Source organism: Trachinotus anak, unplaced genomic scaffold (assembly GCF_046630095.1).
Source record: "Trachinotus anak isolate AG129_WGS33_773 ecotype Australia unplaced genomic scaffold, CSIRO_AGI_Tana_v1 ptg000012l, whole genome shotgun sequence".
Classification (NCBI taxonomy): Eukaryota; Metazoa; Chordata; class Actinopteri; order Carangiformes; family Carangidae; genus Trachinotus; species Trachinotus anak.
Genome location: NW_027273863.1, coordinates 4,201,409 through 4,210,769, shown reverse-complemented (window position 1 = coordinate 4,210,769; position 9,361 = coordinate 4,201,409). Strand labels below are relative to the sequence as shown.

The 9,361-nt window shown below is 41.7% G+C and overlaps 1 protein-coding gene across 1 annotated transcript in view; it reads left to right on the top strand.

The window, feature by feature from the left end:
* The first annotated feature begins 5,930 nt into the window (after positions 1-5,930).
* The window catches only part of brinp2 (bone morphogenetic protein/retinoic acid inducible neural-specific 2), a 235,365-nt gene continuing 231,934 nt past the window's right edge, over positions 5,931-9,361 (top strand). The window contains exon 1 of the mRNA XM_071491368.1: positions 5,931-7,037. The gene's annotated coding sequence lies outside the window, so the exon portion shown is untranslated. The remainder of the gene's footprint in view (positions 7,038-9,361) is intronic.

Sequence of the window (9,361 nt, the reverse complement as noted above, 5' to 3'; positions counted from 1 at the left end):
TCTCTGATAACTTTAGATCCACATGTCCAGTGACTACAATTCTTTATCTGGTTAAAATAGATTGATGGAAGATAGATGACCTACATAACATACTGTAGATCTGGTCATTTTAGACAATTTAATGTAGAAAAGTTACATATTATAACTTAAAGTTTAATATGGTTTGCTTGTATCAATGTAGAAGTTACTCAGTCTCAAAACAGGTGGTGGTGGGGTTCTTTCACACACCACTGTGTCATTGCTTGCGGTTAAAATGAGATCTTACTGTTGGTTTCTGACTAATCCATGATATTCACCCATGAGCTCGTCATCGTCTTTCCAGCTTTGTAGCAGTTATTTCTGTTTACACGAAAAACATCTACAGCATCCGGCCCTCACTGTCTGTCAATCTGAGGTTTAATGTTTGTCATGTTTATTGCCTTAAACTTTTGGGGAATGGTGATCATTTAAAGGCAGCAAAGAACTGAAAACAGACAATTTTAAAATACAATTTTAGTTTAACGTAAAAAAACACCACCAAAGCAGAATTTACTGCCTATTCAGTGTGTCGTATGATAAAATTGCAATCTTGAGTATCTGCATCTCAAGCTTTGACTTTATTATTGTCGACTGTGATTGAACTCAGTCTTTGATGTGTTTGTGATTATGCATGATCTGCGGGATCATAAATATACAACTGCATTGCCTTTTACCTTGAGCTGTTTATTTATTACATGGCAGAGTGGATGGGAGCTTGTTAGGCTGAAACATTATAATGTTTTCATGGACTGTGCTGAAGAGACACGTCATTGTTTACTCACTCTGCAGACTCATTCATTTTCAGCCATCAGCAAGATTACAGGTATGCTTCAGTGTTAAATAATATAATAGCATAATGCCACATTTTATAGATAAATAGTAAAATTCATCATATTTTTTGGGCATGTCTGTTTGACTGACTCAAAGCTGTCACATTTGAGGAAGAGTGAAAATATTTCACAGCCTGCAGGCCCAGTCTGTAAAGGTGACTATATGGGTCTGCGATCAGAGCCCCAGGGCGGAAGGATGATTTGCCTGAGGCTCAAAGATTCACAGATTCACTGATGGCTTTTTAAATCTACTAAAAGCTGACTCTCTCACTGTGGGAGCACTTAGGCAACACTAGTGCTTTAAGTTTTGTCCTTATCCTTTTGTTGATTCATCTTATTGTCTGTGCTTTGTTATATCGTGTATTTTTGTATTGTGTATATGTGTATTTTTATATATATCTATATATATCTATATAGATATATATAATGTATATGTATGTATATATTGTTTTGATACATATTTTTGTGATATAAATTTTTAAAAAATGTCCGTGAACCAAAGTCTTACCAATGCCATGCCTGACTAAAGCTTCCCATTTGTTCTTTTTGTACAGTTTTCACTAGTAATTACTGTCATTTCCATTTTTAAGTCTATGAAAAGCACATCATAACTTCCTACTTCCCAAGGTGGCAGCCAAAACCCAAACATATCATAACATAAAAAAATCATCAAATATGAGAATCTAGAAGCAGCAAGCGTTCGGCATTTTTGCTTGTTAACTTCCTTAAAGGATTAACTGATTATTAAAATAGTTAAAGATTGAAAAGTCAATTAATCAAGAAATGATTTCAGCACTATCTATTAGAAACAAATGACACAAGGACTTGCACAAGTGCTGCATCTACATCTCACACTATTAGGGTGATCAGTTTATCAGTCAAAACAGGCATTGCGTCACCAAATGGATTACTAACGACCTGAGTAAAAGTCAATACAGCGGAAAAAAATCAAGATTGATGGTGTTTCTCCAAACAAAATTACAGCCAGGCTACTGTGACTAACAACAAGCTGATACACGCAGCCCGTGCTCACACACACATACACTCGTATTCCTGATTGGTACATCAAAGCTATTTAATAAAGCAACAAAGTAAAGCAATCAACTAATAATTCATCATAAAAGTAGCCCAATTAGAGGCTAGAACCTGCCCACTCCTCATAAAAGTAATCCAATTTTAATTGTTATTTAGGAAAACATGATTTTAAATATCACTGCAATCAAATTGTTTGTTTCCAGCAAAGTCTAATGGATAATTTATAATATTACGTTAAATGTTATAAGTCTTCACTTATATAAACAGTTGAAAATGTTTAGACACTACAATAACAATTTGAACAAGAGAGAAATGTTCACCCTATTTATAGTGAATTGAAAGGACATTTGGTTTTGATGGTCATCAGCTGTCACAATATAGGAACTGACATGATTTAGTTCACAGATACAGTAAAACTCACTGTCTTTATTCCATGTCCAGTCTGTTTTGTCTTTGTTTAACAACATTTATTATTCCTCTACTGTTGTCACACCTATAGTCGGATTTCCTTGTGTGTTCCTGGGTAGTTTGGTCCTATGGTTGGAGTTTCATTAGGCTCCAAAACTAATATTGCACTTAAAACATTTTATTCCTGATCATATTTCAAATTTCCATCTTTCTGTTTGATACATGATGGAGAAATTATCAAAGTAAAGTTTGGATTTGACTTAATTTCTTTAGCTACAAATCTTTCAAACTCTGTCAGTCTTGGGAGACATTCTCAGATTTTCCTATTATCACATTAAAGGTCCTATATTTTACACTTTTCTCTCAGTGTAGTTTTACATCTGGGCTCGGGCTTGTCCCTGTAGCTCTTGTAAGTGATTGGCTGACTATTCTCTGAGTGATAAATACAAATGTAGCAGATTTGAGGTAAACACCGAAAATCCACTAAATCCAATCCTGCAAGGTTGGATGGTGGGTTCAGGTGGGATGCGCTTGGGGCAAGGCTGAGAGCGGTATTCTGATGGTTCATTTTAAAACTCAGTGTCTGAATATAGGCTGTGCGCATTTCTCTATTGACTGAGTGCTTTGCTTTCACAGTATTAATATATAAAAAATAAAAGAAATTCTTACTTTATGCAATATGGGACCTTTAAATTTAGTCTGTCAATGTCACGGCTGAAAAAAAGAAAAATTTCTTTTATAGCGTAGGTGCACCTAAACAACTTTTAAGGCAACTTCTGCAAAAAATGTATGTCTCTTATTGTTCATGTGCTTTTATCTTCCTGGTGCAAAAACTTTTCTTTAAATATAGATTTTTACAGTACAAACATCATTTTTTAAGAACATCCCTCACAATTCATATAGACCCACACTGGAACCAGGCCCTCATCACTGTCAGCCACAGGGGAACATTTCATTGGCAGGATGAGCATTGTTAAAGCAAACCCCATAACATTTCGTATTCTGAAAGCCAAGTGTGCTTTTTTTTTAATATATACATGTCATTATCAGGATTTTCAGTGTGGAGATTGCACACTGCTGCTCTGCTGCAGATTTCAGGTAAACACTTAGAGAAATCCAATCCTGGGGGCATAGCTGAGGGTGGTGACTGTTTTGTTGTGACATCACAAAGTTGCAGAAGTCCTGACAGCTTGTTTTAAGACGCAGTTTTTCAATATGTGATTGTACACTTTGATAAAGTATGATAAATAAGTAAAGTATTAATATAGCACCTAGACCTGTATTATAATAAAATATGACATGGACATCCTACATAGTACAATATGGTACCTTTAAAAAATAACATGTACATTACTGTGCATCAAACTTTGATCTACATTTCAATTCCGCTTTCAGCATTTTGGGCATTATTTGTCTTCATAATCATATGTGATAACAGCCATCAGAGATTCCTGGATGTGTAAACATAAAATAATAATCTTTTGGCTGACATTATTATTTAATTAATGAAAACGTGTCCCTGCTGTCCAGTACTTAACATCATAGCACACAGCAAAAATAAAAAGGCAAATAATGAAAAAAGGGAGATCAAGCTGAGCTACAGAGTGGGTGTTGTACTTTCTAAGCCCCTAAGACAAAAAATACATATTCTTTGGATTTCAGTGAGCTGCTGTCATCCACTTGCTCCTCTCACATCACAGTCTTCTGTTCAAGACGTCTCTGCTTTAATCCCTCATTTGTTTCAAGATGGGGTGGCAGAGTTGGGGGGGTGGGGGGCGGCGGTTATGACAAGAGCAGCAGTGAAAAACCCCCCCCAAAAAAACAACAACAAAAAAAAAAGCACACTTGGCTTTCACAATACAAAATGTTATGGGGTTTGCTTTAACAATGCTCATCCTGCCAATGAAATGTTCCTCTGTGGCCCGGTTCCAGTTTCGGTTCATATGAAATGTGAGGGTTGAACTTAATAAAATGACGTTCGTACTGTACTGGATTTAAAGAAATGCTTTTGCACCAGGAAAAACAAAGAACATAAATAATGAGAGGCAAATATGTTTTTGCAGAGGTTGCCTTAAAGCTTGTGTATCTTTGAGCTATCACATTGACAGGGACTAAATTTAAAGGTCCCATATTGTATAAAGTGAGATTTCCTTGTCTTTTTTGATTATAAAGCAGGTCTAGGTTCTATATTAATACAGTTAAAGTATCAAAACACTCAGTCCACAGAGAAATGCACACAGTTGTTATTCAGAAACTGACCCTTAAAACGAGCTGTCAGGACTTCTGTAACTTTGTGATGTCACAACAAAGGAGTACCACTCTGAGCCACATCACAAGCCCCACCCACCTAGACCCACCATCCAACCTTGCAGGATTTGGTCTCTGCGAGTGTTTACCTGAGGTCTGCTATATTTTATATTCGATCACTCAGAAAACAATCAGCCAATCAGAAGAGATGCTCTGAGGCTCTTCTGTGATTGGCTCACCGACCTGTTGTTACAGGAGCTCCAAAGAGAAGCCTGACAGAGACCTGTGTAAAACTACATTGAGACTAACCACAAATGTATCTTATGGTCTTCAACCATTCAAATAAACTACCAGAAAAGTGTAAAATATGTGACCTTTAAATGTTCAGATTTACACCACTTTCTCTGCACGAGCTTGAGACGTTGTCCAGTATCCCCCTGATGTCCCCATCCCTCTGATTTGGATTCACATGTAATGAAATCTGTTCGTCTCTGTACCTAAATTTACTCCTGTACTCATCGCACAGCATCCCACTCCAGTATGGCAGCTAGTGATGAATGCTTCATGTGGCTCCGAGTTAACCAAGTTCATATTGAAACACTCCCTGGAGCGCTGCCATCAATCAAAGCCTCTCCCAGGAGCTGTCAAGCGATTTTGTCTGCCTTCTCCTGCTACCATGTACGGCAGCGCCACAACAATATCCGGCGCACCTCATTTGCTCCCATTACAGAGGCGGCTCAGGCTGCTACTTATTTCCCTCCCGACGCCCCTGGGCAGTGTATTCAACATGCACTTCACTCTCCAGCCTCCCTTCTAACCACTTACTTATTCATCACAGACTCTACAAGAAAGCTGCTTAGCTGACAGACACCAGATTTTATAAAGAGCAGAAGACAGAAAGGCAGACAGGAGTGTGTGACTCTGCTCAGTAATGGGGGACACTGTCAGGATCAATTCAGTTTTGCTGGGAGTCGAAGCAGATTTGTGCACAAATGTGGCTGAAGCTCTGTGAATGAATGAGAAAAAAAAGAGGAGGAAAGCGTTTTCACCTTCATTAGCCAGCCTGTCCCTTTGGGCTCAAACACATAGAGCTCAGTGCATCGACTGCCCCCCTGCACACCCATTCACACATACATGTCTTACATTAGTTGTGAGGGCAGTCTTTGACAATGCAAAGCCCCCTACCCTAACCTTACCCACCACAAACAAATGCCCAACCCTAACCCTAACCCGCCCCCAATGAACTGGTCTTTAGTCTGAAATTTGTCCGCAACAGTAACCTAAGTCAGACTCACACACACACACACACACGCACTGTGTATCAGCCTCCTTCATCCTCCTCTCCTGGCACACTCTCCCCCCTCTTTCACTTCTCTTTCATTCCACTTTTCTCATCTTCCTCTCCATCCTCTCCTCTCTCTCACCAAGATTTATCTCCCTTCATCCACTCTCTCCATCCTCTCGTCCGTCCTCCCTCTGTCTCTCTCCCTCCTGTCCTCCACCTCCTCAGTGCGCATCATCGCAGCCTCACCTCCCTTCTCTCTCCTCCTCCTCCTCTGCGGCTTTCAGCCAATCGCTTCCGAGGGAGGTGTGGTTTCACAAGAGGAGGATGGACAGAGGGAGGGAGAGAGAGAGAGAGAGAGGGGGAGAGAGAGAGGGGGGAGGACAGCGAGCGCTGGTGAAAAGAGATGCTTTCCTGAGCTACTTGGAAAAGCAACGCCTGGCTTGACACTGCGAGTGATGACCGTGGCGCAGAGAGACTCGGCCGACCAGCAGTAAGAAAAAATAAAATTATTAATATATATCTAGACGCGGAATAAAACACAGACAGAGTGGAGAGGACTGTGCTCAGTTTGTGGATACCTGCGCGGCTCCGCTCCGGCAGCAGGTGCGCTGCGATCCCTCTGAAGGGAGAGTTTGGCTTGTAGTCCGGAGAGGGAAGTGAGGGAAGACCAGATCTTCCTGGGATTACTCCTTTTCTCGCTCCGTCACACCTGTTTATCGGCCTCTCTGAAAGCAAACTTTCTCTTAGTCTCTTCTTCTTGACTCAGAATCTTAATTGGGAGCTGTTTTAAATTCGTGGACTGGTTCACTCAGACTGTTTCTAAACGCGGATTACTCTGGACGTCATCTCCAGTCAGAGAGGAGAATTCGCCTGAACTGCAAACTTGTGTGTTGTGACGCGAAACGGAGCCATTTCTTTCCCATCTCTGTGTGTTTTGGTTTTAATGTGTTGAGGAAGAGGACAATGTCTGGATTATTACAGCCGCTGCTCAGCCTGCCTCGGGGAAGAGGTGGGGAGTAAGGGGAACAGAGAGAGAGAGAAAGAGAGAAGGGGAGGAAGAGGAGAAGAAGAAGAAGGAGGGAAGTCGGTGGCGTATGGCTGCCGTCCACTAGTTCGTTAGCGCCTTCGCCGCTTTTGGCTCTCCCACCTCTTTTTACTGGATACGCGGACACACATCAGGAGACGCACGGGAAGGACCTGCGTTGACACACTGGGTGAGTTTGCGTTGTGTGTAATTACAAAAAAAAAAAACAAAAAAACAAGGGTTATATGAAGAGCGTGCGTTTTCGTGTCAGGTGCGTTTTTACGCGCGGCGCAGCAGACGGAGCGGCGGGGTCCGGTCAGCGGCAGCGTGACAGAGTTCAAGTCGTGACGCATGATCGATCAGCAGAGGGCGAGGAAGGGGGGAGAGATAAGAATCTGAATTTAGATGAATCAGGTGGGAGGCTTGTGCAGCCGTTTCCCTGGCGTCAATATATGCGGAGAAAAAAAAAAGAATGTTGTCCAAAGATGCTGCACAGCTAAATACATATCAGAGTTCGCACATGGGGCTGCTTTCCACACGTTGTGCTTATTGTTTGTATGAATGAGTGTGTTGAATGTTTTAGACCTGTGAAGGTGTGTAGTGCAGCCCTGTGGACCATGTCCTGGGAATGTGTGCATGTGTGTGTGGGTGTGTTTGAGTGCTAGATTGTAGGATAGTTGCATGTTACTTTCCGGTCTTCTTGCGTTGTTGTGTATGGATGTGTGCACCACAGTCCAAACCTGTCACATTACTTTACATAAAAACTGAAGCTGAACCTGACCTGTCCTTCAACCTCTGCTTGGCTTCATCTCACCAACCTGTGTGTTCGTGTGTGTGTGTGTGTGAGAGAGTGAGAGAGTGTGTGTGTGCTCCTGCTGTTTTTCCTAACAAATGAATACCTTCCTGCCTGCCTGCCTCTCTCCCCTGTGTGTCTCTCTCTGCCCGTGTGAGTGTGTGTGTGTGTGCGCGATATTGTTGCTCCATCAGTCACCCTGAATGCCTGCTACGTACTGTGCAATTTCTCACAAATTCTCTGAACCATGTAAGCACAACATTTACCTGTCAGCTACTTTGTTGAGACTACTGTATGTGGCCGTAAGAAATCCTCAGAGATTTGAGGTGCTGCTGCCTCAGATTTACACTGAACAACCACTGCCGCTGCCAGAGACCCGAGGAGGGAAAGAGGTCTTGTCAAACAAATAATGGAGGAGACGGAGGGGAAAAAAAAAAAAAAAGGCCAAACAGTTCTTCAGGCTAGAAAATTCGAAACACTGAAAAGCATCTCTTTTTAAATACTGCACCAGTAAAATCAATACACACACCCACATGGACACAAACTCCACATTCACCTGATTAATTCTTCCCCTCATCATAGACACCCGTGCAATTATCCAATCAGCTGATCTTGCGGCAGCAGTGCAATGTATAGAATAAAATCCTGCAGATACAGACCGGGAGGTTCAATTCATGTTCACATCAAACATCAGAATGAAGGAGAAACTGATGGCTGGAGCCAGAGTATTTCTAAAAACTGTCGATCTCTTTCACACACAACAGTCTCTACAGTTCATATTCAGAATGGAGCCAAGAAAAAAAAAAAGAAAAGCCTTGTTGATGAGAGAGGTCGGACTGGTTTGATTTACATTTGCTTACAGCAAAGCTCTTTACAACTGCAGTGGGTAGAAAAGCATCTCAGAATGAACACCACATCTCATCCTTGAGGTGGATGGACTAAAACTGCAGAAGACTGGAGGGATGAAAACAAGAGAAAAAAAATGTAGCCTGGTCTGATGAATCTGGATTTTTGCTGAGGCAGCAGATGGTAGGGTCAGAATTTAGCATCAACAGTCCACGTTTCCTTGACTCATTATGGGCCCAATGATACCAATCAATCATCTCCTCAATGCCACAGCTTTTCAGTATTGATGCTGACTGCATGCATCCCTTTCTGGCCAGAGTTTACCATCTTCTAATGGCTATTTCCAGCTGATAATGCTGCATGCCACAAAGCAAAAGCTGTCTCAAACTGGTTTCATGATCATCACAGTGAGTTCAGTGAACTTCAGCTGCCTCCACTGTCTCCAGTAGAGCACCTGTGGGGTGTGGTAGAACAAGAGTTTGGCAGCTTGGATGTGCAGCTGACAAATCAGCAGAAATGACGTGATGCAGTCATGTCAACATGGAGCAAAGTTTACATCATCTTGTGGAACCAATGCCACCAGAGAACTAAGGCTGTTTGAGAGGAAAGGGAGGAACTAGTCAGTGTAAATAAAGATCTCAGTGAGTGTGCATTTCAATGGAAGAGAGACAGCGGACATTTTTGTGATATACTGCAGCTCTGAGTGTATGAAGGAAAGGCTGAGCGCGTGACTTGTTTAATGGCGGTATGAGTGTATATCCGCGCTGACATCATGACTGGATTGATGTTGAGAGGGAATATTGAACGCCGGAGTCGGTGATGACCTCTGCTGATCAGAAGCGTGTCCATTAGAGAACCTGTTCAGGTGGGAGGAA